The 26,135-nt window shown below is 40.2% G+C and overlaps 1 protein-coding gene across 1 annotated transcript in view; it reads left to right on the forward strand.

The window, feature by feature from the left end:
- Positions 1 to 24,849: 24,849 nt before the first annotated feature.
- Positions 24,850 to 26,135, forward strand: part of ARL14EP (ARF like GTPase 14 effector protein) — an 11,745-nt gene continuing 10,459 nt past the window's right edge. Inside the window, exon 1 of the mRNA XM_069091353.1 lies at positions 24,850 to 25,012. The gene's annotated coding sequence lies outside the window, so the exon portion shown is untranslated. The remainder of the gene's footprint in view (positions 25,013 to 26,135) is intronic.

Raw genomic sequence — 26,135 nt, forward strand, 5'->3', positions numbered from 1 at the left:
AATTCCAGAGCTGGAATTCCCTGATGAAAAAGTATGCCAGGCCCTGGCAGCTGAAGTCAAGAATGTACCATGGAGAGGAAGATCAACTCCTCCAGAACTATCCCTCCTACTAACAGAGTGACTGATGGGGCCACACAACTACCCTCTGAAGAATTCTGCTCCCACACCTTGGTCCACTTGTCTTTCCAGGAGACACCCTTCCCTATAAGCTACGGTTTCCAGGTTTCCACCAAAGGATCTATTTTTCCCTCATGCACTCATCCTGCATAACACAGTGCTTGGAGCCACTCAAGTGACTTACGGTGACCCTGCAAGCAGTCAAGGCAATTTGCAAACATGAAGGATGTCCACCACCCTTACACTTGGATTAGGGATTTGGGCCGCCATGCATTCCTGACTCAAACCAGTCTGCATGTAGTACACCCACAGATGGTGAATGCCTCAGGCAAGAAGACAAACAGCACATAATCAGATAATCACAGAAGCAGTTACCTTGGTTTCCATACCTACACAGTCTTTTGTCATTCCTCCTGTTAATTCACTTACCAGAGTTTCCTTCTTTTAACAGGAGGATTTACCAGATCACTTGAGAATCTAGAATGTTTAAATGTGATGCAAAATCACAAAATTTTATAGCAATTCACCTATTCCATAAATCAAGACATGCTTTATTATTCCTTCTCTCTATTTCCTTTGGGTCCTCCAGTGATCTCTCTAGTACCCATCTCCATAAATGTTTTAACAAAAGCTACACCAAAATAATAATAATAATATAGATAATTATATAGTCACATTGTATAACTATATATAATATGCTAATATAATAATTAGCATATTAAATTGTATAATAGGACATTGTATTATGTAATTATGTATATATAAGTACACAGATGATAGACAAAGAGCACATAGGTAGATACATAGACAAAGTTTCAAAAATCTTAATGCAGATTTAAGCTTTAATTTAAACTATAGTAATATTTTGAGGACTATGCACACACACACATATATACACACTAGTGACTACGTTTGAGGGGAATGAAGAATCTTGTCCCCACAAACCAAAGGTTTAGAAAATGGTTGACAGCTAACTGCAGGAGTCTGTCAGAACTAACATTTTCAACCACAGCCACAGCAAAGAAATAGGAATCAACAAACAAACTCTTACTGAATGTAATGTAGTGTGAAAGTCGGGCCAATGATTTATAGACACTGCTGGCAACATTTTTTTAACTGTCTTAAAAATATGCATATTTATTCATTTACATTCACCCAGAAAATGATTACTGCAATTTATAAGCTACCTCCTGACATTTCATTTGTCATACTGATTTACAGTAAATTGGCTTGTACCCATATAATAAAGAATAGTTTAGCTATAGCACACTAGAATAAATTAATCAAGCATTCTAAAATTGAATTTTCACACTACAATCTTGTTTTGTTTTGTGTTTTTGCATAACTAAAAATAATAGTATCTGTCATAATTTATAACAGATAATATGATTTTTGCTTGGCAGAAACAAACAACAAATTAAAAATCAAGCCCTTTGCATTACAGCAGCAGGGACGGTCATCACTTCATGAGAAACAAATGTTTCCCTTTCTTCAGCTGTACAATGGTGCATAAAATCTGGGAGCAAATGGAGCTTATTATAGTCCATTGGATTGGTTTAAAGGCTATAAAACTTCAGGATAATGCAAATGGCCTCTGGCATTAAAAATACATTAAATCACTCTGTAGTTTAGAAGGTGAGGCATATCTCTGATGGCTGATTTTAGGATAGGTTCCTATTTAAAATCTATATTATGTATGTATAATATATACATGCACATATATGAATCGGTATATATACACATGTGTATACATGTTCTATCTGTGGCTATATTATGTGTATGCAAATATAGACATGTATGTTATATATATATATATATTTACTGAACTGTCCAATCCAAGTAATGAAGTCATTGTAGTTGGCATCACCATTTGGGAGATATATCCTTCACATAGTAGATACTTTATTAATTTTGGCTAAATCAATAAGCAAGTATCTTGGATGGTGAAGAAAAACTGTTATACATCCTGTTGATGAAGAAACTACAATTCTTTCCTGGTCCAAAAACTGCAAGTCTATTATGTCACCATGATGTTTGATGTCACTGATGATCTCCTTCAAACCCTCCATCCCCAGTCAAGTTACCAAAATCTCCAATACACCAGAGTGAATCACTGTTTTTCCTCATTGTCCCAAGAGTCAGTGGCAAAGGTCTTGGTGGGCTACAGACTCCCAGGGGACTGGCCGCCAGTGGGTTTTGCTGATCTTCTAGGACACGAACTTGGCAAAGATCTCTTTCCATGGCTTAGCGGCCACAACTCTACTGCGCGCTCAATCCCCAGGCCCCAATAAGCAAGTATCTTTAAGTGCCCACTATGAATGGATGAGGCACCGTGGCAGATTTTAGACCACAAAGAATGAAACGATCCCTATCTTCAAAGAGTCTAAATCTAATTGACTAGAAAGTATCGGTATAAAATAGCTCACATTTGTATTTCTTAAAGGTTTGCAAATATATACCTTCCATAGACTTTCTGGGATAATAGGAATGAATACACATCAAGGATTATGATTTTACTAGTTGGGCCCTCCCTCTACTCAGGGATTGCAGCCCCTTTACACCTCAGGAGATATTCTGGGTTGCCATAGGAAACTTCTCTTGTCTCTGATTCCTCCAACCTACTCCTTTGGATGTCTACAGTTAAGCCATATGGCCTTCCCTCGATGAGATGAAATGCAAGGATTTGTTGCTTTCTGCATTGACTGGCACATTTAATTCTTCTGCAAAGCCCTTTTACTCCCATCAATGGACTCCAATGTGACCTCTCAGGACGTTCTGAGGCTCAAATTAGATACACACATACAGATACCTACATAGATACACATATACACCTATATATGTGCATATAATATATATTTCATATGTGCATAAGTGTGTATATATGCATACATATATTGGTTGGTGGTGGTCTTGCTTTTCTCTCCACCCCACACTCGTGTGAAAACCACTGCTTCCTCAGAGCCTTAAGCTCAGCAATCTGATAAAATAATCTTCCATAAAGTATGAATATCTCTAGCTGGTTTAAGAGAGCATTAATCCTCCTAAGAGTGTGTGGGCTTTTGAAGAGAATACTTACTAATACAAGGGAATGAATTTCTAACAGGGGCATTTCAGGTAGGATGACAGATTGGACAATAAGACACTTTGGGGCACAAAGGCTGTTGCAGGGCTCAGATCCTACACACTGCTTCATCTTTAGGTAAAGCTAGTGCTGATCCCGCTCTCAGCACCTCTTCACATCTGTATACTTTTGGCTACTTCTATAACTTAAGAACTTTCCATGACTCTTTAGTGTCCTGTTTGCAATTTGGCTTCAGTCAACATTTCCAGACTTATTTTTACATTATCCCCCTGCATACATTTTATATTCTCAACAAACTGGCCTCCTTCACTGATAGCTGAGCTTCCTTCAGGTGTTTGGGGGAAGGGGGGGGGGGGCGTGTGTTTCTTATGCCTATAATACACCCTTTCCTCACCTCTGCCTCTGAGAAGGTCTAGGGACCACCTCATGTGCAATCTCCTATAAGAAACCTTTCCCCATGCTCCCACGCCCTCCATTGTTAGTTTCTCTCTCTCTGTCTCTCTCTGTCTCTCTCTGTCTCTGTCTCTGTCTCTCTCTCTTTCTCTGTCTCTCTCTCTCTCTCTCTCTGTCTCTCTCTCTCTCTCTCTCTGTCTCTCTCTCTCTCTCTGTCTCTCTCTGTCTCTCTCTCTGTCTGTCTGTCTCTCTCTCTCTGTCTCTGTCTCTCTCTGTCTCTGTCTCTCTCTTGTACCATGTTGTCTCACCCCAGTAAGAATGTAAGCTTCTTGAGACCAAGGACTGTTTTCTTTGGGGTTTCTGTATCCCCAGTACCTTCCACCCCTTTTTTTTCTAGCTCTTCCCTCTGGGACCAAAGTGAGCATGTCCAATCTCATCTACTCATGAAGGCCCTTGAAATACTGGAAGACAGCTGACATGTCACTCTCCAGTCTTCTCCCCTGCAGGGTAAGCGTTCTCAGCTACTTCAGATAATCTTTATATGGTATAGTCTTGAGGCCCTTCCCCTTCCTGGCTGCCTCCCTCTTGATGTTTTCTCACTCCTCAGTATTGTTACTGAAATTTAACCCATGACTACAAGAATTGTTTTTATGTCTCTAAAATATCAAGGGAGATAAAACTTTCTTGGGCCTAATGAAAAAGCTTTGGGGTCTCAAGCACTAAAATGCTGGAATGATATTTTTGAGGGCAATTGTGGCATCTCCATTCTAAAGAGAGTATCAATAGAAAAGAAAACCATCTTGCTTGAACAACCCATTCCCAAAAGGATTTACCATTATAGCATTCAGAAAGAATTATACAGTATCTGTTTAAAGACCTCTGATGAGAGAAAGACCACTATATCTGGTGACAATCTATTCAATTTTGGGACAATTTTGTGCTAACCCCGGGATGTTTCCTATCATTTAAAAAAAAAGTCAGAATGTTTTCAAGAAACTCTCACAATAAAATTAATAATTATAATCATAATCATATTAAATATCATAAGTAGCATGGTGAGGTCAAGATGACCTGAGTGCAAATTCAGCTTCAAATATTAGTTATTTATTAGTTAGACCCTGGCAAGTCTCTTAATCCCTTCTGACTCAGTTTACTCGACTGTAAGATAGAGGTAATAAGAGAACCTAGCTCCTAGGCTTATTGTGAAATGAGGTAATATTTATGAAGGTGCTCAGTTCAATGTCTCCCATATAGTAGGCACTTAATAAATGCTTATTCCATACCCTTCAGCTTAGATTTATGTGGTGTTCTATAGCTTTTACAGCATTTTTCCATCCATTAGTTCATTTGACCCACAAAGCAGTCTTACTGGGGCAGGTAGGACATGGGTTAGTGTATCTATTGTAATTCCAAATTTAATTTATGATTTAAAAGTTAAAAACAAAATTGCAAAATGTGGCTCAGGGTCAACCCTTACACAGGGGGTTCCCATCTATGGATATACACAAACCTGAGTTCACCCCCAGGGCAAACTTGAACCCAAAGTTGGCAGTGAGGGTGGGGATTAGAGATTTGTTCTCCTTTCGTTCTTATGCCCTGACCCTGAAGTAACTCTTGGTAAATCTCTAAAACAAAGTTTAGGTATGACCCATGCCTTGGGTCTTCCCAAAAGGGATTAACAGGCCCCTTCTAGGAAAGGGACCCAGATGGCTCTGAAGGAGAGAGTAAGGCTAGTGACTTCAGCACAGTCCTGCCTTACTTAGATCCAACTCACTTGAAAGTTATGACATCAAACAACTCAAGATACAGTGTGAACAAAGGGTATAGGACAATTGTTTCCACCACGGAAAATCTTTAAGACAAAAGAACACATTAATAAATACAGGAAAAAAATAGAAATAATTATCCATCAAACTCACTATTGTCTCTCAAAAGATAAACACAGAACATACTTAGGACAGCTAAGTGGCACACTGTCTAGAATGCTGGGCCTGAGTTAGGAAGACCTGAGTTTGAATTTATTCTAGTTTTGTGACCTTAAGCAAGTCACTTAATCATTGCCTACCTCATTTATTCAGTGGGGTAACCCCAAGCTATTACTAGGTTGGCCACAAGATTTAGACCTTACAATGTAGTGCTAATCTGAGAGTAAGGCAAATATAATAATAATAATAATAATAATAATATAGTGAATATTTACATAGCACATTGAGATTTGCAAAGCACTTTACAATTATCTCATTTGATCATCACAACAACCCTGAGAGGTTGGGTGCTATCATTATCCCCGTTTAACAGATAAGGAAACTGAGGCAAACTGAGGTTAAATGACCTTCCAAGGTAGGGGGGGAGAGATATCAGTGGCCTCAGTCACTTCCCTCCCACAATTGTTTCCTCTTGTGAGACAGTGATGAGTTTGATGGGGTGTTGTTGTAATGTTTTTTTCCTGTATTTGTCAATGTGTGTCTTTGAGTCCTTCTGTCTTAAGGATTTTCTTTGGTGGAGATATAAATAGCGGTCCTATACCCTACACTTTTATTGTACCATGAGTGCCTTTTCTGGAAGGCAGGATTTGCACCCAGGCCTTCCTAAGTCCAACTCCAGCACTCAAGTCACTGTACTAACTGACTTCCTGATGCTTTGAGAAATCAAACAATGACAGGGTGTTGCCATGGCAGCAGGTTTCAGAATCACTAATATTAAATATTCAGTTGCTGGACAAAAATGCAAAGGTAACATTGGTAGGAGATCTCTTCCAACTGTGTTTATTATGCATTCTAGTGCACATGTCCAATAATATGCATTTTACCAATTTTTTTTTAAAGTATAGTCCCTTTGCCTTCAAAGTACTCAAGAAGTGACTTTGATGGTACATGGTAAACATCTGCTTCGCTGTCTTATTATCTATTGGGGGCACCAGCATTGTTCTCAAATGACCCCCTGATAATCAACATACTGAAAATTCTTCTCTCCCCTATGGCTTAACACAAATTGATGTCACAACCTAGATCAGAAAATCTCACCTCCTGAATTATTCCCCTTCATTAAGTCCACACATTTTACCAAAAGTCATACCATCAATAGACAAAGGCTTATCACCTTCATGAAATTCTTCTGCCTTAGAGGCACACTCTCAATCTGCCAGCGTATAAATTAATATAAATTGACTTCAGAACGGTGTTCTATTAATAGCCACAGAAAACTGAAAGACGACCAATCTCAAATTCAGCAACTACTGATATATTGCAATATTCTTGCTTTGCTCTGATTCTTTTTAGGGATGGATGCTTTAGCATTTAAAAATAACCTTAATAGTCAAAACATTCCCCTTAGCTAAGAAGAACTGGATAGAGACAAAACACAGAAGAAATACATGCAAAACTGACTTAATTTGAAATTAAAAGAAGTAGATTCAGTCAACTAGTATATTTTAAAGAATCTTGAGAATGGGAACAAAGAAAACATATGACAAATTGCTTTAAAAGAAATGTTATTTTCCTTTTCATCAATGAAGGTTTTAATTCTCATATCTCCTAGGGGAAGTCAGGTGGGAGAGGCAAGAAAACAAAAAGTAAAAGGGGGAGAAAAAAAGAGATGAGTAAATTAGTATACATATTTCAGTTCTAGAAACAGAATGGGAGATTTGGAAGAGATCCTCAAGGTCACTTGGCATACTCTGATCTATGAGATCAAATTGGACAGAGGTCTGGATTTGGAGTCCAAGGACTGGGTTCAATCCCAGTTCTGCTATGTACTTATGACCTTGAGGAACACTTCGGGTTTCAATTTCATCATCTGTAAAAAGGGGTTTGAACTAGACCATCTCTAAGGGTCCCTTTCTAGGTCTTATTCCTGGGAACTCCTTCCATAACATACTTGATATATGGTCATCTAGCCTCCACATGGGACAGCTAAGTGGTGCTGGGCCTGGAGTCAGTAAGATTTGAGTTTAAACCCAGCCTCAGACACTTACTGGCTATGTGACCCTGCACAAGTCACTTCACCCTCTTTGCCTCAGTTTTCTCATCTGTAAAATGAGCTGGAGAAGGAAATGGCCAACCACTGCAATATCTTTGGCAAGAAATCCCAAAAGGGGTCACAAAGAGTCAGACATCACTGAACAATAACTTCCATGCAAAAACCTCCAGCAATAAAGAACTGGCTACCTCCTGACTAATTTCATTGTGCTTTGGGACATCTTGACCATAAAAAAGTTTTGTTTGTTTGTTTTAGCAAAATATAAAACCAAAATCTATTCTTATGGATCTCATAACTATTTCTCCTAGTTTTCCCCCTGCCCTATGGGGTCACCTAAAAGAAGTTTAATTTCCTTTTCACATGACAAACCTTCAAGTACTTGAAGAAAGCTATCTGTTGCTCTGAAATATCTTCTTTTACAGACTATATACCCTCAGCTCCTCTCACTGCTCATCATATCGCATGTCTTCTGGCCCATCAGTCATCCTAGTCAAACTCCAGCCAACCAACTGTTACAAGTCAATTTTAGTCATTTATTTTATTGAAAATAAATGACATTTCTAAAGGAGAAGGCTCATGGAGAAAAATCTAGAATATTCTTGCCCTTCATCATTTCTAAAAATGTATCAAGAATATGGGAGATTTCTTCCCCTTGGGTCAAGAACTATAATTTCATCAGTATTGGATAAGGTTAATAACTTGAGTCTAGGGACCTGGGGTTTTTTTTATTTGTTTATTTTTTTGCTTTTGCTTTTAATATTTTGATAACTAAATTTCAATAAAACTGATGGGTTGTGATACGAATCGTCGGGGTGAATACCACATTGGGGATATCACATGGCCTTTGAGGATTGTTATTTTTATCATATCTCTCTCCTCTTCCCTCTTCCTCTTAAGCCCTACCACTCCCTCACCAGCACACGCACTGCTCCCGTGAGTCAGCTGATGTCACATCCTGACTGATGTATCCTTGTTTCTGCCTATCAATGGATATGGTACAGGGTTGCTGGAACAGCCTGCTCACTGTGGATTTCAAGCCTTTGTTTGTGGCTAAAGACTAAAGCTCTTTCTCCTAGAATTCCGGTCACTTCGATACTTCAAAACTTAAATAAAAATGGAAACAAGAAAAATGTTACCTGAAATAGTCTATCCATCCTGCCCTCATTTTAAAAACCAAGACACACACCTCAGTTCTAAGTATTTCTGATTAGATCTCTGCCTTGTCTGTAATTATGGGATGATTCCACAATTATTGACTGAGAAAACCTGGCTTAGAGGAGGGAAAGGGACTTTTAACCAAATCAAGGTGATATTTTTAAGTTTTTTATTTTAGATAAAAATAAAATGTCATAGGGGATGGGATAAGCTAAAGCTCAGAGAAGGCTCAGAGATGGCCTTTGAGATCTCTTCCAGCTTCAGATCTAGGATTCTGTGACCCTATAATGTCTGGTTAGAAAGCAAGGTGGGGTAAAGACGTCATACCTCACTGCTTCCCTTACCCATGCTTAATCATTTTGGAGATTTATTTACGCCTTTTCATTTTATATCAATTTCACTGCCAAATGCAGACTCTTCCTACCACTCTACCCAATAAGCCTTCCCTAGAACCACTGCTCCAAACAAATCCTCTTTACCTCCTATTAAATTCAAGGGGGTAATGGAACCCCATATGCAGAAAGGAAGAAATAACAAGGGTCCCAATTGATATATTCTATCTAACTCAGTTCTTCAATGACATCCCTGCTACTACAGATAATGAATGTCTTAATTCAACAACAATAACAACAAATGGGATTATAGGATCACAGCTTTAGGGTCTGAATGGACTTCCAATGCCATTTAATCCTATCCCCTCATTTTGTAGGTGAGGAAACTGAGCCTCAAATAAGTTGAGTGACTTGCTCAGGGTCACACAGGTTTCAATTACTGAAATAATTTTACCAATAGAACTAATACCACCTATATTTCTGTCTGGATCTTATACAGTTATAATATTTTTCTTCTTTTTTGCACCCTTTCTTTTTCTTTCACTGCTCCTAGGCAGAGAAATAGAAAGAAAAAGAAAGGAAGATACAGTGCATTCACCCATTTATCATGGGCATGGACTAACATATATAGGAACATTGTGGAGATAATATAATACCATTATAAATTATAAGAGAATGGTTATAGGAAGGAAGGAAGGAAGGAAGGAAGGAAGGAAGGAAGGAAGGAAGGAACAGAGAAAGAACAGACCATTTGTTAAGCACTTAGTATGTGTTGAGTACTGTGCTAAGCTCTGGCAGTACAAATACAAATAAATAAAACAGTTGCTACCCTCAAGGAGCTAACATTCTATGGGGGAAGACAATATATAATGAGCCTGAAGAGGGGTAAGGAACTTACTCATAGGTAAAGGAACCGGTGAAGAGGTGGTGAAGTCTGGAGAATGAATCAATATAGCATCAAAGAGAGCATGGATGGGAACCTTTATGAAATAGTGATCTGGGAAATGCATATTACTCATCAGGAATATTTTTTTTCTTGAGTAACCAATATCTAGATCTAAAATAAACATTATTTTTCAATCAAGTATTTCTCTTTTTTACACCTCCTTGCTTAGCTATACTTTGAACAACAGTTTAATAAACAGACTTTTTTTAATCTTGGCTGAAACAGGATTCCAACCCAGGTCTTTTGATTCCAAATCCAATATTTTTCCCTGTGCCACGCTGTTTGCCAAGCACTGTGCTAGTCATTTCACAGGCTACAAAAATTAAATCACCTATAGTCTTTCATACTGCTTCCAATCCAAAATGATATGACACATACACAAATATCAAAAAATTGTTAAGAAGATTATAAAAAATTTGTTAAAAAGAGAGATACAAACCATGTGCTTTTTAAAAGACTAAGGTCAATAAAAGGGCTTCTTAACTAAAAGGATTAGAGAGGCTTCATTGATTAGCATTTGATTGAGATGTGAAGGGCAAGTCTTCAACAGTCATGGGGAGGGAAAGTGTTACAAGTATAAGGACCAATGTGAGCAAAGGCCACAGTTTGGTAGGCCAATGTAAACAGTGAGTCATGTGCACAAATAGGAAGTAGTCTGCTTCAATTTATGGCATTCCCAATGTATTTTGACTCAGAAGGAGACATAACCTGTGATCATCATATCATCCATCAACTCTGTTTTGCTTAAAGCATGCTGTTGGCCAGTGGTATCAGCACCATATTTGTGTCATAAAAAGGAATTTGGTGGGACTCTGTCTTTGCCTATTTTTCCAAATAGTTCATATAGTACTAGAATCAATTGTTCTTTAAATGTTTGGTAGAATTCACATGTGAATCCATCTGGTACTGGAGATTCTTTTTTAGGGAGTTAAATTATGGCTTGTTCAATTTCTTTTTCTAAGAAAGGGTTATTTATATATTCTATTTCCCCTCCTGTTAATATGGGCAATTTATATTTTTGTAAATCTTCATCCAATTCATTTAGATTGTCAGATTTATTGGCATATAATTGGTCAAAATATCTCCTAATAATTGCTTTAATTTTATCTTCATTGGTAATGCATTTACTCCTTTCATTCTTGATACTAGTAATTTGGTTTTTCTTCTTTCTCTGTTTTAATTCAAATTAACCAATGTTTTATCTGTTTTACTGTGTGTTTTTTTTTAACCACAAAACCAGTTCCTAGTTTCATTTATTAGATCAATGTTGGGAATTTTCTCTAGAATTCTATCATATCTAAGTTTTCTAAAATTCTATTCATCGTTCTAACTTCTTTGTTATTTATTTTATGGTTAGTCTTATCTAGTTCTGAGTGAGGAAAATTGAGGTGCCTCACTAGTATAGATTTACTGTCTATTTCTTCCTATAACTCATTTAATTTTTCCTTTAAGAATTTGGATGCTATGCTATTTGGTGCATATTTATAGTACTGATATTACTTCATTACCTTTTATCAAAATATTGTTTCCCTATCTATCTTTTTAAATAAGATCTATTTTTGCTTTTGCTTTGTCTGAGATCATAATTGCTACCCCTGCCTTTTTTATTTTAGTTGAAGAATAATGGATTCTGCTCTAATGCCTTATTTTCATTCTATGTATGTCTCTCTGTGTTTCTTGTAGACAATATATTGTTGGGTTCTGATTTCTCATGCATTCTGCTATTCACTTACATTTCTTACATTTTATGGGTGAATTCATACCATTCGTATTCACAGTCATGATTACAAATTGTGTGTTTCTCTTCATCCTATTTTTTTCCCTTTTTATCCTTCTCTCTTTTTACTTTGTCCCTCCTCAAAAGTCTTTTTTGTTCCTGACCACTGACTCCCTCAATCTTCCCTTCTATCAGATCTCCCCACCTTCTCTTATCCCTTTCCCTGTAGGGTAAGATAAATTTATATACCCAACTAAGTGTATATGTTATCCCCTCTGAACCAATTCCAATGAAAGTGAAATTCAAACATTGCTCACCACCACCCATTTTCCCCTCCACTGTAAAAACTCTTCCCTGAATGCCTCTTTTATGTAAGATAATTTTCATAATTCTTCCTCCTCCTTCTCCTTTCTCCCAGACCATCCCTCTTTTTCACCACATATTTTTTGTGAGATCATGCTATCATAGTCAACTCACTTCCATGCTCTCTGTCTACCTATAGTCTTTCTAACTGCCCTAGTAATGATAAAGTTCTTAGGAGTTACAAGTATCATCTTCCCATATAAGATTATAAATAGTTTAATCATATTAAATACTTATGTTTCTTTTTCAAGTTTACCTTTTTATGCTTCTCTTGAGTCTTGTGTCTAATGTCAACTTTTCTATCCAGCTCAGGTCTTTTCCAGAAAGGCTTGAAAGTCCTCTATTTCATTTTTTCCCCTGAAATTATACTCAGTTTTTCTAAGTAGATTATTCTTGGTTGTAAAACTAGCTCCCAATAATTACATAATTGCCAATTCAGGTAGTCTTCTCTTGGTCTTCATCCTTACTGACCTCTCTGTCACATTTGATAATGTTGACTAATCTCTCCTCTGAGATTCCCTACCCTCTCTGGGTTTTCATGACTTTACTCTCACAAGGTTCTCCTCCCTAACTATCTGATTTTCTCTGTTTCCTTTTCTGGTTTTTTTCCCATACCTTGCCTCCTAATGGTAGTTGTTCCACAAGATTATGTTCTAGGCTTTCTTTGCTTCTTTCTCTGTACTTTCTTGCTGACTATAAGGTTGCATGGGCTTAATTATCATCTCTATGGACATGACTCAGACCTATTTATCTGCCTCAGTCTCTCCACTGACTTTCAGTACAGTATTACAAACTGCCTATTGAATATTTCAAGTGAAATGTCCTAGAGACATCTCAAACTAAAACAAACATATCCAAAGCAGAACTCATTATATTTCCCCCAAACACCAACCTTCTAACCAAACTTTCTTATTTCTGTTATAGGTACCACCATCCTCCCAGTCACCCAGGTTTATGACCTCAGCATTAACCATGACTCCTCACTCTCCCTCATTTCAAATGCAATAAGTTACCAAATCTTATCATTTCTAAGTCTGTATGTCATTCCTCTGCACTCTCTACTAAGCCATCGCCTCAGTTCAAGCCTTCAACATTTCTCCCCTTGATTATTGAAACAGCCTTCTAAATAGTTCTCCTGCTCAAATCTTTCATCACTCTAGTTCATCCTACACAGTACTGCCAAACTAATTTTCCTTAAACACAGATTTGCCCACACAATTCCCCTATTCAACCAACTTTAGTGGCTTTCTATTGCCTCTAGGATAAAATATAAACTCCTCTGTTTGGCTTTTAAAGCCTTTCACAAGCTGGTCTGAGCCTCTCTTTCCAGTCTCATTAAACATTACTCCTTTTCCCTCACTCTACAAAACAGCCAAAACAGCCTTCTCTCTGTTCTTCACATTCAACACTTCATCAACTATGTCTGTGTCTTTGCGGCAGCCATCCCCCATGTCTAAGATGTACTCCCATCTTACCTCTGCCTTATAGAAGTCATCACTTCCTTCAAGACACAACTCAGGCAACACCTACAGAAAGCCTTTCTTGATCTTCTCAGTTGCTAGTGCTCTCCCTCCATGACTGCCTTATATTTATTTTTATTTCATATGTATAGTTATAGATATGTATGGATATATATGGATAGATCACATAGATACAGATATGTATATGTATACATTCATGTGTATGTTGTCTTCCAGAATGTAATGTAAACTTCTGGTTTCATTCTTTGTATTTGTGTCCTTAGGTCCCAGTACCTAACTTATTTGATGTTCTACTTTTAGCACAGAAAGAGAGTTTCAGCAGCTGTCCAGACCGTCCAAGGTGACACCACTTCTATATCATAAATTCATGCCAGATTTCTGACCTGTTCCCCAAATGGGGATCAATTTCATCTTTCTGTCCTGGTAGTCCTTAATCTGCTTTGATGATAATATTGCTTTTCTTGCTGCTTCCATGTATCTTTATCCAACTGCTCTTTACCATACTTCTCTACTCTGGCTCCAGCACTTCCTCACAGGAATATATTTTCTTAATATATAATGCTACTCACTGTGTTCCTTTAATTATACTCTTGCTTTGAATAAGGCAACTTTGACACCTAATTTGCCTTCTTGAATTAGGATGTCTAGTTCATTTTGCTTAGGCCTTTGTACAGACACATTTTAGATTGCATGTTTTGTTTCTGCCTCCCTTCTTAGATTCTGCCTCTACTGAATTTCTGGGCATTTTGTCTATAATTCTTCCTACATTGTAGGTCCTATGTATGATATACAGATTATTCAAACACATCTTGCTTCCTTTTCTATTTGAAGTCTTTTTCATTAGATCATTTAGAGTCCAGGAAAATACATTTTTACTATCCCTGGTTAGGTATACTGCCTACCAGACCACCAGTCAGGCATTTCTATATTTTAATTTGTGATTCAGAAACCCAATTTCTGTTCTTAGATACCATCTTATTAACCAACTGTTCATTTCCTAAATCTGCCCTTTTTTTAAGTCCTTGCCTTCAATTTGCAGGACTGAAAACAAGTGTTTGCTGAAAGGTCTTCAGTTTTTTTGCTTTAAGTTTCATCATCCTTTGAATATATTTCTGGATTCCCTCTAGCACAATAATCTTTGTCCAGAAGAACCACTAGATGTGGGTAGTAGTCATAGGCATTCATGAAGCAAGCAAACCTGTGATCTTCATAATATGCACGTCCAGGACAGCAGTCATTGGGTTTGATAAACCTACGTGAATGTTCTATCACAACCCATTCTTGCCCCAAGAAGAAAGCAGACCTCTGTATTGTTATGAAAAATCAGAAAAAATCAATTCAAATACTGGCTCTGGCACTTATTGCTGCCATAAGCTGGGGGAAATTACTTCTCCTCTCTGGGTCTCAGAATCCTTATTCAAAAAAAAAAAACTGAGGGGGTTAAGAGGTCAGATTTCAGAAAAACTTGGAAAGATTTACATGAACTGATGCTAAGTAAAGTGAGCAGAAAGAACCAGGAGAACATTGTACACAGTAATAGCAACATTGGGCAATGACAAACTATGCCCATCTCACCTCTTCTCAGTAATACAATGTTCTAAGACAATTACAAAAGAATTATGATGGAAAAGGTTATTCACTTCCAGAGAAAGAACTATGGAGCCTGAATGAAGATCAAAGCATACTATTTTTCCTTTTTTTCTGTTTATTTTTCATGGCTTTTTACTTCTGTTTCTTCTTTCACAACGTGACTAATGTGGAAACATGTTTAACATGATTGCACATGCATAGCCTATATCTGATTGCTTGCCCTTTGGGGAAGGGGAGGGAGGAAGGGAGAAAAATTTGGAACTCAAAATCTTACCCAAAAAATGAACACTGAAAACTATCTTTACATGTAACCAGAAAAAAAAAAATACTATTTACAAAAAAGGTGGGGCGGGGCAGAGTGGAACAGGAGATAGAGAGTTAACCTGGGAGTTACAAAGACATGGACATAAGCCCTGTTTCTGACACAAACTTAGCTATGTGACTCTGGGCAAGTCCCTTAATCTTATAGTCCCCAAGACAACTCTCTAAGACCACAAATTAAACGGCAGGTGCTGATTCAAACTGGTACAGGCAATTTCCTCACTGTAAGGTCCCTACCCACTCACAAAAAAAATAGGATCTTAGACTAAATGGTATTTAAAGTCCTTCCCAGCTCTAAATCTATAGCTCAATGACCTTATTGCTTGGGATACCAATAACTGCTTCAGGACTCTTCAAGAAAAAGTCACTATTTTTTGTTTCTTCTAAAAAACCATTATTTGTTTCTTCTTCTTCTATTCCTCCTCCTCTTCCTCTTCCTCCCCCTCCTCCTGATCCTCTTCCTCCTCTTCCTTCTTCTTCTTCTTCCTCTTCTTCCTCCTCCTCCTTCTTGTTCTTCTTCTTCTTCCTCCTTTACTCCTCCTCCTTCTTCTTCCTCCTCTCCCTCCTCTTCTTCCTTCTCCTCTTCTGCTTCCTCCTCCTCTTCCTTCTCCTCCTCATCCTCCTTCTCTTCCTCCTCCTAGATGATCTCTGCCCTAGCAGCCCCTATAGACATCATACCTTAGAGGAAAAACAACTCTTTCCTCTTCAGATATTCCAGTTTCCTCTTCTTTAGTCATAGCTTAAGATCTCTTTCTTAGGTTCAAATATTCATTCTCTGCTTCTCTCCCTTCTATGTGACATTCTTCCACATTCCATATTCCTGCCTAAGATCACCATTGCTCTGTGTCTTTTCCTCCTTCCTTTTCACACTGAAGTCATTCTTAAGGAATATTTCATTTTCCAGAAAATATAGAAAATGGATTGGCATTCTTTGAGCCCCTTTCCCTTCTCTTTGAGGACATTTCTCACTTGAAAGAAGGCATAGCAAAAATTCCTTTTGTTCTCCCCACTTTCTGAAAACAAGGTCCTCAGTTCTTGTAAGTGGCTCCTATCATTAACTCTCCTGGAGGACTGATCTAGCAACTTCCTGGGAGGGCATGTGGCCCCAGAGCCATCACTCATATTTTCACTTTGTTAGCCCTTTTCTACCTTCAATCTCAACTTTCTTTACCTTGGTCTTCCTCTCCTTCTCTGACATTTCTACTCCTTCTCCCTGAGTCTTTCTCTTTCTCTTTCTTCTCCTTAGGCTTAAATCATTTTCATTCTCCTTCTCCCTCATCCAGAGTCTTGTTAGCTAGAGTTCTTCTCTTCCTTCAGTTTGAATTTTTCTCTTCCTTAAGGACTCTTACATTCCTCCCTTACCTCCACCCCCAACCATTTGGTGGTTTTGTCTAGCAAAATTTGGGAATTTCAAGTGAAAAATGAAAGCAAAAGAAATGCTCCTTCCTCTGACCACCAGCATTGGAACATGGACATGTCTACTTTTCTTAAACCACACTCACCCCTTCCTATCAGGTAGACTAGTCTACTGCCCTCCCACAAGGAAGCATTCAAAGGAAGAAAATAATGGGAATGTCTCCAAAGTTCACCTGCACCCATCCCCCTCACCAGACCATCATAACAACCTGTCTTGTAGTTTTAGCAATGGGAAAACCAAAATTAAGGACCCATCTTTAATCTCTCTACTATTGAGTAGTCTATGATTTATTAATAAAAACAAAGTCATAAAATTTCCACTCAATTTTAGCTCAAGAACATTTAGTTGAGGGCAAGGGGGAAGAAAAGAAGATTTCTTCCACTGACGTTTAGACAAAGAAGGCTCATCCCTTTTGTCTCTTTAACTCTATGTACCAAAAGCTATTCATTCACTTGGAGGCGCTCTGCTTTCAATTAAGGACACTTACATATAAAAATAAGTTATGATCTATTGTCACTTTATATCTAGAGCAATCAAGCTTCTAAAATACTGTATAAATCAGAAATTTTGAACAACTTAAAGAAGAGAGAAATCTTATAATAAAAGTCTGCTGTTTATTGCAAGAGGAAGGTGTGGCAGATGGTAGGAAATTAAACACCTCATAACCTTTACACAGATCTCCCTCTCTCTATCTCTGTCTCTGTCTTTTTCTGTTTTTCTCTGTCTCCTCCCTCCCTCTTCTCTAATTTCCAGTTCAGTCTGCCACAGTGCTATTGCTGCTAGATTCTCCCTTCTACAGCTTCTCCCTTGCCTCTGAACATCATTTCCCTCCAGGGAAGGGGAATGTATTCTCTCCCTCTGGACGATGATTCCCAGAAGTCCACAGGACTAGTCTCTAGGAGCCTTTTCTCTTAGCCATGAGAGGAGAGTTCTATCTCATATCCTAGTCACACTCCTTAAATTTTGTTCACTGGCCTTGTGTACTATTCCAAAACCTTCAGCAACACGAGTGTCACTTAACTTTAGAACTTTTTGCTGGCCCTAAGGTCAGAGTAATCATTATTATGTAAATATAGCTCAAGCCTCCATCCAGAAATTATTCGCCAAAAAACTAGGCAGGAATATATCGATTAAATAGCAAACTATTTAATAGAATAGTAATAAAAATGAAAAAGGGAACACCAGGTTGTAGAATTATTCTGAGTCTCCTCATATACAAAAATATGCAATCTTCTACCATGTCCTACCCTGACAGAGAAGAGGACACTCTGCCAGAAAACACCTGGTGCCATGTTTGAGGAAGGTAAGGTTAATGGCTACCACTCCCTCTGTGGGCTCATGACACCCAGCTAGGCCTTGCTGCCCTTCAGTCTCTCAGTTCCCAGGGGAGTTTCCAGAGTTCTCCTTGACACCCCCACTCTATTCTATCCTTTCTGATTCCACAGACATCTCCTGCACCTCTACGGCTTGTCTTTTATGACTTGGAAGAGAAAACTCAGTTACTCCACAAGCTGTTGCTGCCATCTGCTGGCATTATCATTGGCTGCTGTGGCTTCATTGTTCTTGTTAGGTAGGTAAGAAGAGGGTAAGTAAAGAAGAAGGAAGGAAGGAAGGAAGGAAGGAAGGAAGGAAGGAAGGAAGGAAGGAAGGAAGAAAATTCCCCTACTTTTACTCTAAGTGCTCCAATCATGCCCCCTAGAAGCTAGTAAATGGATTATACCAATGGTCTTAAAACATTTATAAGGCTTAGTGAGGAACATAACAAGACTAAAGGTAGAAGGTTGGGACTATGATCTGTTTACTTGAATACCTGCCACTGTCACAAATGTCCCTGTTGTCTTCACATCTCCATATCTTCTTCAGCACAATTCCTTCTTCTTCTTAATTTTAAATCCTTCTCCTCCATAAACAATCTTCTCCCTAGACACAGAATCATAAAACTTCAGATTTGGAAAGGTCTTCAGTCGTCATCTAGAGCAACCCATGCCCCCAAATTATCCCCACTATAACATAAGTGACTAGATGCCATTCGCCCATTGTTTTAAGATTCCCCCCCACTCCCAGCCCATGATGAGGCAGAGACCATTTAACTTGTAGGCAGTTCAGATCATTAAGAATTATTTCCTAACATGAAACCTAAGTTTATCCTTTGGGTACTCCAACTGGCTGCTCCCATTTCTGTCTCTGGGATGCCTGAAACTGAAATCGAGTCCTACTGATTCTACTTCCAAATACTTTCATCAAAGTCCTGATCAAATAAGATATCTGTAAAGCACCTAGCTTGTTTCCTGGCATATAGCAGGCATTTCCTTCCTTCCTTTTCTACTCCATCTCCAACCATCCTGGTTCAAAATCTTTCCATCTCTCAATAAACCATTGTAGTACATTTCTAATTTGTCTTCTAGTATTCACTTCCCCCATCCCATTCCATGATAAATTATATTTTATGCATATATCACCTTCCTCCCAATCTTTGACTTAAATATTTCATTCACCTTTCCTGTCTATTTAATACTTCTCTACAGCTATTCCCACATATATCTCATCCTTTAGTAGCCAATAAACTCAAAATATTACTCTTTTTTTATTTTATATTCCCAGTTTGCAAAAAGTGACATAAAAGAAAGCACCAACAATGTCAATCCATCAACAAGTATTTATGAAGCACATACTATGTTCCAGGTAATGTACTAGAGTCTGAGAAGACAAATTCAAAAGTGAGACTAATCTCTGACTTATTCTACTAGAGAGAGAGATAACATAATCATAGTTATGCACAGTGATGGGATTGAGAGCAATAAAAAGTGAGAGAATGAGGAAAAGCATGGAATATAGATTGCAAACTCATTGAGGGCAGAATGGGACTGCTCATTTTTAGTTCCATGTTCCAACAATCAGCACAATGCCTAGCACATAGTAGGTGCTTAATAAATGTTTGCTGATTAATTGATGGAACGAGAATTTGAGCCCTCCAAGAAGAACATATGGATGACCAGAAAAAAAGGTGACTAACCATGTATGACTCATAACAGGTCCAACTTTTTCATTGCCATCCACAAAAAGACTCAGAGCAAAACTACTCATATATTAGGAAGGTCTTGGAATCATAGACTTAAGTTTGGAAAAGAATTTAGAAGGCATTGAGTCTGATCCCATCATGTCACAGATGAGGAAAATGAAGGCTAAGAAGTTAAATGATCAAGATCACTCAACCCACCAAGATCACTCAAACCAAGGTCACTCAGCTATTAATTGTCTGATGTAGGTTTGGAACCCAAGTCTTCCTGACTCCAAGGCCAGTGTTCTATTTACACCATAGGAATATTCTATGGAATTGTTATAATCATTGTCATTATTGTTTTTAAATGGATAAAAGTAGTAAAAATGAGGAGGCAGAGATGATTTCCCATCTGTAATTATCCCCAGTCCTACTACTGCTACAAGTATGATTGTTGCTTAATAAATATTGAATTGAATCTAGTTGAAGGAATAGATCTGACACTGCAGATAAATAGTAAAGACTCTTAGCATATTAAACAGTATTAGTGGAATTCAAGATCCCCAAGGGCAGGGCAAGTCTCAATGTATTTGTATCCTCAGCACAGAGCATAGCTCCTGGTTCATAAAAGGCACTTTGTAAATGTATACTGAAGGGAAACTTTGTGGCTCAATGGTTAATCGCCTAGAATCAGAAGACTCATCCTCTTGAGTTCAAATGTGGCCTCAAAAACTTCCTAGTTGTGTGATCCTGGGCAAATCACTTAACCCTGTTTGCCTCAGTTTCCTCATCTGTAAAATGAGCTGGAGAAGGAAATGGCGAACCACTCCAGCATCATTGTCAAGAAAACCCCAAATGGGATCACAAAGAGTCAGACATGACTGAACAATGAAACTCTCATGAAAAAGGAGTGAACAGAACATGAATAAGTCTTAACAAAAAACCATGCTCTGTTCTCCCTCTTCTGGTTCTTAAGCAACACTGCACCTCATAGCCCTGACAAGCAATATCCCCTAAAAGTGACTATGTACTTGGTAAGACCTTCTATTTAATTGCACCTCCCCCATTGAAATGCCCAGACTATCATAATGGGGGAGAAAGGATGAGTGGAGGAAAACTATGGAAAATGCCAGAGATGCCATATTGTGATAGAAGGTACAGGAAAGGCAAAAACACCAGAGCTGAAAAGATGGAATCTCACATTTCTATGAGTATATGAAGGAAAATTGAGGGGATTGGATTGGTTATATTTTTTGTTGTTTCTCTAAGGTTCATTTGCTCTGCTGTTTAAACTTTTAACCTAAGTAGTAGCAAAATAATAGACTCATAAAATCATAGTAAATTCATAAATCATAAAACCATAATGGACATTAATATAGCCCTTTAAAATTTGCAAAGTGGTTTTATCTCATTTTAGCCCCACTACCATTCTGTGAAGTAGGTCTCGGAAGTTACTTCATTTTACAGAAGAAGAAACTAAAGCTTTTTTTTTTTCCCCATCTCTCTGGAGCTCTCAGGACCAAGACCCTTATCTCGATCTCTCTTCCATCTAGGTTTCTCTGTCACCGCTCCATCCTCATTGTCCTCCTCCTGACCAGACAACCCCATCTCAGCCTCCTTCAGTGGATCTTCCTCTAGGCCACAACCATTAACCTTATGTGTGTAGCAGCAAGCACCCCAGCATTGCCAGGATGGCTGCTAGCAGAGGTTCTTAGATCTGCTTTTCTAAAGGAAAGCAACTTAAAATGGGTTAACAATCTTGCTTTAATCAAACATATATATCATTTACCTAGTTCAGGGGGAAAAGTCAGCACCCCGAACTTCAGAGAATACAAACAGAAGTTACAAGCAGACAAAAATTCAGAGAAACAGATCAGCAGACAGGGATTCCAGCTGTCGGACCATTACATCCATACCTGTCAGTTACCAGAGAGGGAAGCCGGGTAGCTCAATGGCTGAGAGTCTCATCTGGCCAAATCACACAACTCTTCTCAAAGTGAGCCCCAAAGCAAAACCTCACATCAGTGTATATATAGCCTTCTCCTGGGTCAGAGAATGTCACAACCCTCTTGACCCACTGCCCAATCACAAAGTGATAAGGTGTGTGTCCTTGAAGGACAAGCCTCCCACCACAGGTTCCAGTGACCACATTCAGTCTATTAGGGGACGGAGTACATTTTCTTTTTTTTTTTTTAAGCAATTGGGGTTAAGTAACTTGCTCAAGGTTACACAGCCAGTTATATCTGTCTGTGGTGCTAAGTATCAGAGCCCGGATTCGATCCCAGGTCATCTCGATACTGGGGCCAGTGTTCTTACTCACTGTGCTACCTGGCCGCCCCAGATGAGTACATTTTCAAACCAGGGAAGGTTCTCAGAGTCACTTAAGCCTATCAAGGGGCAGGGAAGATCTTCAGATTCCCATTACCATTACAATGTGTCCCTTCTCTCTACATTTATTTGGTGATCTCTTCAGCTCCCCTGGATTTAATGATCATTTCTGTGTGAACAATTCTCAAATCTACTTATCCATCCCCAACCTCTCTGCTGACCTCCAGACATATCTCCAACTGCCCATTGGACATCCTGAAGTGGATTCCTGTAGATATCTTCAACAAAATGTCCAAAACTGAACTCATGCCCAACTCCTCTCCCCTTCTGAACTTCCCTTGCTGTAAGCAATGGTGTCAAACTCAAAAATAGAAATGGAGGCCCCTAAACAATACATAAGGATCCTTGCAGGCTGAATATTGACTTAGAAAAAACACACATTTATGTATTTCTTTTTTATTAATACATCAATACATTAAAATCAAATAAGAACTACATTTTAATCTGTTTCAATCCCCAACATGGCACAAGGTATTTGATATCTCTGCTACAGAGGGTACCACCATCTTCCTAGCCATGCAAGCTCACAACTCACACAATCTTATAACGTGGGTGTCATCTCACTCTCTCTCACCCCTCCATCTCCAATGTGTTGTCAAGTCTTATCAACATTACCTTCTTTCGTACATGCCCCTTTTCTCCTCTGACACTACCATCACCCTGGTAAAGGCCCTCAACACCTACATCAACCTTTGGCTGGCTTCTCTGCCTCTTCAGCCCTTCCTCCTCTCAGCTACCAAACCGACCTTCCTAAAGTGCAGGTCTGACAATGTCACCCTCCCTATTTAATACACTCCAGTGGCTCGCTGTCACCACCAGGATCAAATATAAAACCCTCCGTTGGGCATTTTCTCTGGGTGGCTCCCATAGCTTGAATTCTTTTCTGGCTTCCTTCAAATCCCAGTTAAAACTCCAACTCTTGCAACAAGCCTTTCCCAATTGCTCTAAATCCTAGCGCCTTCCCTTTGTGTGGTATTATCCCAATTACCGTGTGTGCACCTGTATGCATGCGTGTATACACACACACATGCGTGTGTGCTACCCACACAGATTTGTTTGTTTTCTCCCCCATTAGACTGTAAGCTCCCCAAGGGTAGGAAGTCTTTTTCCTTTCTTTGTATCCCCAACACTTAGTACAGTGCCTAACACAGAGTAGGTGGCTAATAGATACTTGTTGACTAACTGAACCTATAGCCAGCAGAGCCATAACTAGCAATTCAGACCAGGACAAGCAACATAAAAGTGTCCTCAGATCTTTTAAAAATAAATTAACGGGCAGCTAGGTTGCTCAGTGGATAGAGCACTAGCTCTGGAGTCAGGAGGACCTGAGTTCAATCAAATCTGGCTATTGTTTCAAAATAAAACATTCATGTTTGGCTATAAGATAACTAATATTAAATGTCTAATAAAATCTATGGATTCCTTAAAATATCTTTAATGCATAAAACATGTAAAATTACAAAGAGATTTTAAACAATTCATCGCACATAAGCAGTATTGTACCAACTATTCTTCATGTCCCAATAGATTGTGTATTTGCCTAACATAATGGTCTTTTAAAAGGTTTAAATAAAAACCCTTCCCTCTCTTCTACACTTTCACTTTCTTCAGGATTTAACAAGTCCCAAATCTACCAAACACCTTCCTTGAATTGGGAATTTGGTCTATGGTTAATCTCTTCCTTCTGACGTCCTAGAACAATCATTGTTCGTACTTATCTGACAGTGTTGTCATCAATTATTTTTATGAGTGTTTGCTGGGCATCCATGAATTCAGAAGAGTAAAGGGATGCCCAATACCTTCTCTCCCCTCTGCTGTCTATCTGCCCAATAACATGTGAGTTCTTTGGACAAAATGAGAATTGAAGACTCCAGTGCTTTGCTGATGTGGCCTTTGTTCAGGAAGAAAGTGGGGCTCTCTGCATTAACAGCCCACTAATGACTTGGCCTTTTAAAGAAGCCTGGGAACCTATCAGAATTCAGGGAATGGATGTACACCTAAGAGAGGAAGGGAAAGAGGAAGGAGGAGAGGGAAGAAGAGAGGGAGGGAGGGAGGGAAGGAAAGAAAAAAGAAAGGAGGGAGGAAGGAAGGAATAGAAGGAAGAAAAGAAGGAAGGAAGAAAGGAAAAAAGGAAAGAAGGAAGGAAGGAAGGAAGGAAGGAAGGCAAAAGTGAGTGGACCTGTGAAAGAATGAACGGAGGAATGAACGAATGAACGGGGGAAGGAACGAATGAATGAAGGAATGCATGAATGAATGAATGCTCATCCCGCCGGCAGGAAGATCCCTAGGCCTCAGACCACTAAGGGGCAGAGCAAATTTACCAGCGGTGCGTCTGACCCCACTCTCCCGTTGAGATCATGTCTTGCCCAGCCCGGGACTGTCCCATCTCTCCCGCCTCTGGCCGCTTTGCGCATAAGTCAGGGCCTGCGCTCCCGACCTAGCCCGTGGGCGTCCCAGGCCCTCCCGCCCATCCCAAGATGGCGGCCGCGAGGGCGGTCGCTCTAGGCACGCCTCGCTCCGCCCCTCGCGCCCTCTCGCTGGTGACGGCAGCGGCGTCCCTCTAAAAGGCGCTGCTCTAGCAGGCTCGCGACGTCTTCTCGGTAGCGGTGGGCGTTGCGAGCTGGTCGAGTTGCTGGTAGCTACGTGCAGGAGCTGTTGTTTCATGGCTGCTACGGGCCCAGGGGCTGAGGTGCGGGGGACGGCGCGGCAGGAGCCTGGACGGGCGCCGGGCAAGGTACTGGACGGAGGCCGAGGTAGAAGAGCGGTGAGGGCTTCGGGGCCCGATTAGGAGACTGGATCTCGGGCCCGGGAAGCTCGGGAGCCGCCAGGCGGCTGTGGGGACACTTCGGGCTGGGACTGCGGGGCATGGGGGGAGCAGGGAGGGTTGGGAAGCCTGCGGTCCGGGGCTCCCGCCCCGGGTCCCGCCGCTTTCCTCGGTCCCTGGGTGGCCTTGGGCGGGTCCGTGCGCCCCTCCCCCACTTTGCCGCAATGCGGAGGAGCTTCTGGCTTAGTAGCCCGGGACCCCAGGTTCCCATCTTCCCCACGACATGCCCTCGACCACTTAGGGCGAGCCCTCTCGTTGTTTCCGGGGTGCAGCACGATGGAACTGGGAGTCGGGGGCCAGTGCTTTTAACAGCTCGGCTCCACAGTTGTCCCACCTGTAACATGAAAAGGGTTGGACAAGATGGCCTCCGGGCCCCTCCGCACCCTGAATTGTGTTCGCCCGGGACCGCCAGGACTGTCGTGTTCTGCCCCTGTTAGTCATTGTCCTTGGCGGTTTAGGGGAGGAGGACTGAGGGGTCGTGGATTCCTTGGGCGTCGTGCCCGTTTATTAAGCACCTACTCGGTGCCAGCCTGGCGAAGATGGCGCACAAAGAAGTTGGGGGGGAGGGGAGCCATGGCGCACTTGGGGAAGGGGGGATCTCCGTGCATGGTGTCTAACGTCCCCCCCCCAAAATAATCTCGCCCCCGGACCCCGCGATGCCAGCAGGGCCGCGGACCCTCAAAATGCGTTTATTTTAAAGACGTGTTCCCAGATTTGCTTGTCGTTGTGGAATTGGCAAAATGGTGGAAGATGCCAAAATGGCGGCTTCGGGGGCGTGGCCGGAGCTTTGGTGCAATGAGGTAATGCGGTGCAGTGCCGCATTGCGGGGAGGGGGCGGGGCCCTGCGGCGCCTCAGCCCCGCCTGGCCGCCTTTTTTTTTTTTTTTTTTTAAGTTCCTTGGTGAGTCTAAAGCGCTTCAGGGACTGTATGGCTACGGATGATGAGTGATGAAGGATTATTAGCGCACGCTGATTGTTCTGGTCACAGCTCAGGGAGTGAGGAGAGAGAAGGGGGGAGCTGGGCAGAGACGGCC

The sequence above is a fragment of the Petaurus breviceps genome, unplaced genomic scaffold (assembly GCF_028583685.1).
Source record: "Petaurus breviceps papuanus isolate PSGF00001 unplaced genomic scaffold, PetGlider_PUasm1.0 188, whole genome shotgun sequence".
Taxonomy (NCBI): domain Eukaryota; kingdom Metazoa; phylum Chordata; class Mammalia; order Diprotodontia; family Petauridae; genus Petaurus; species Petaurus breviceps.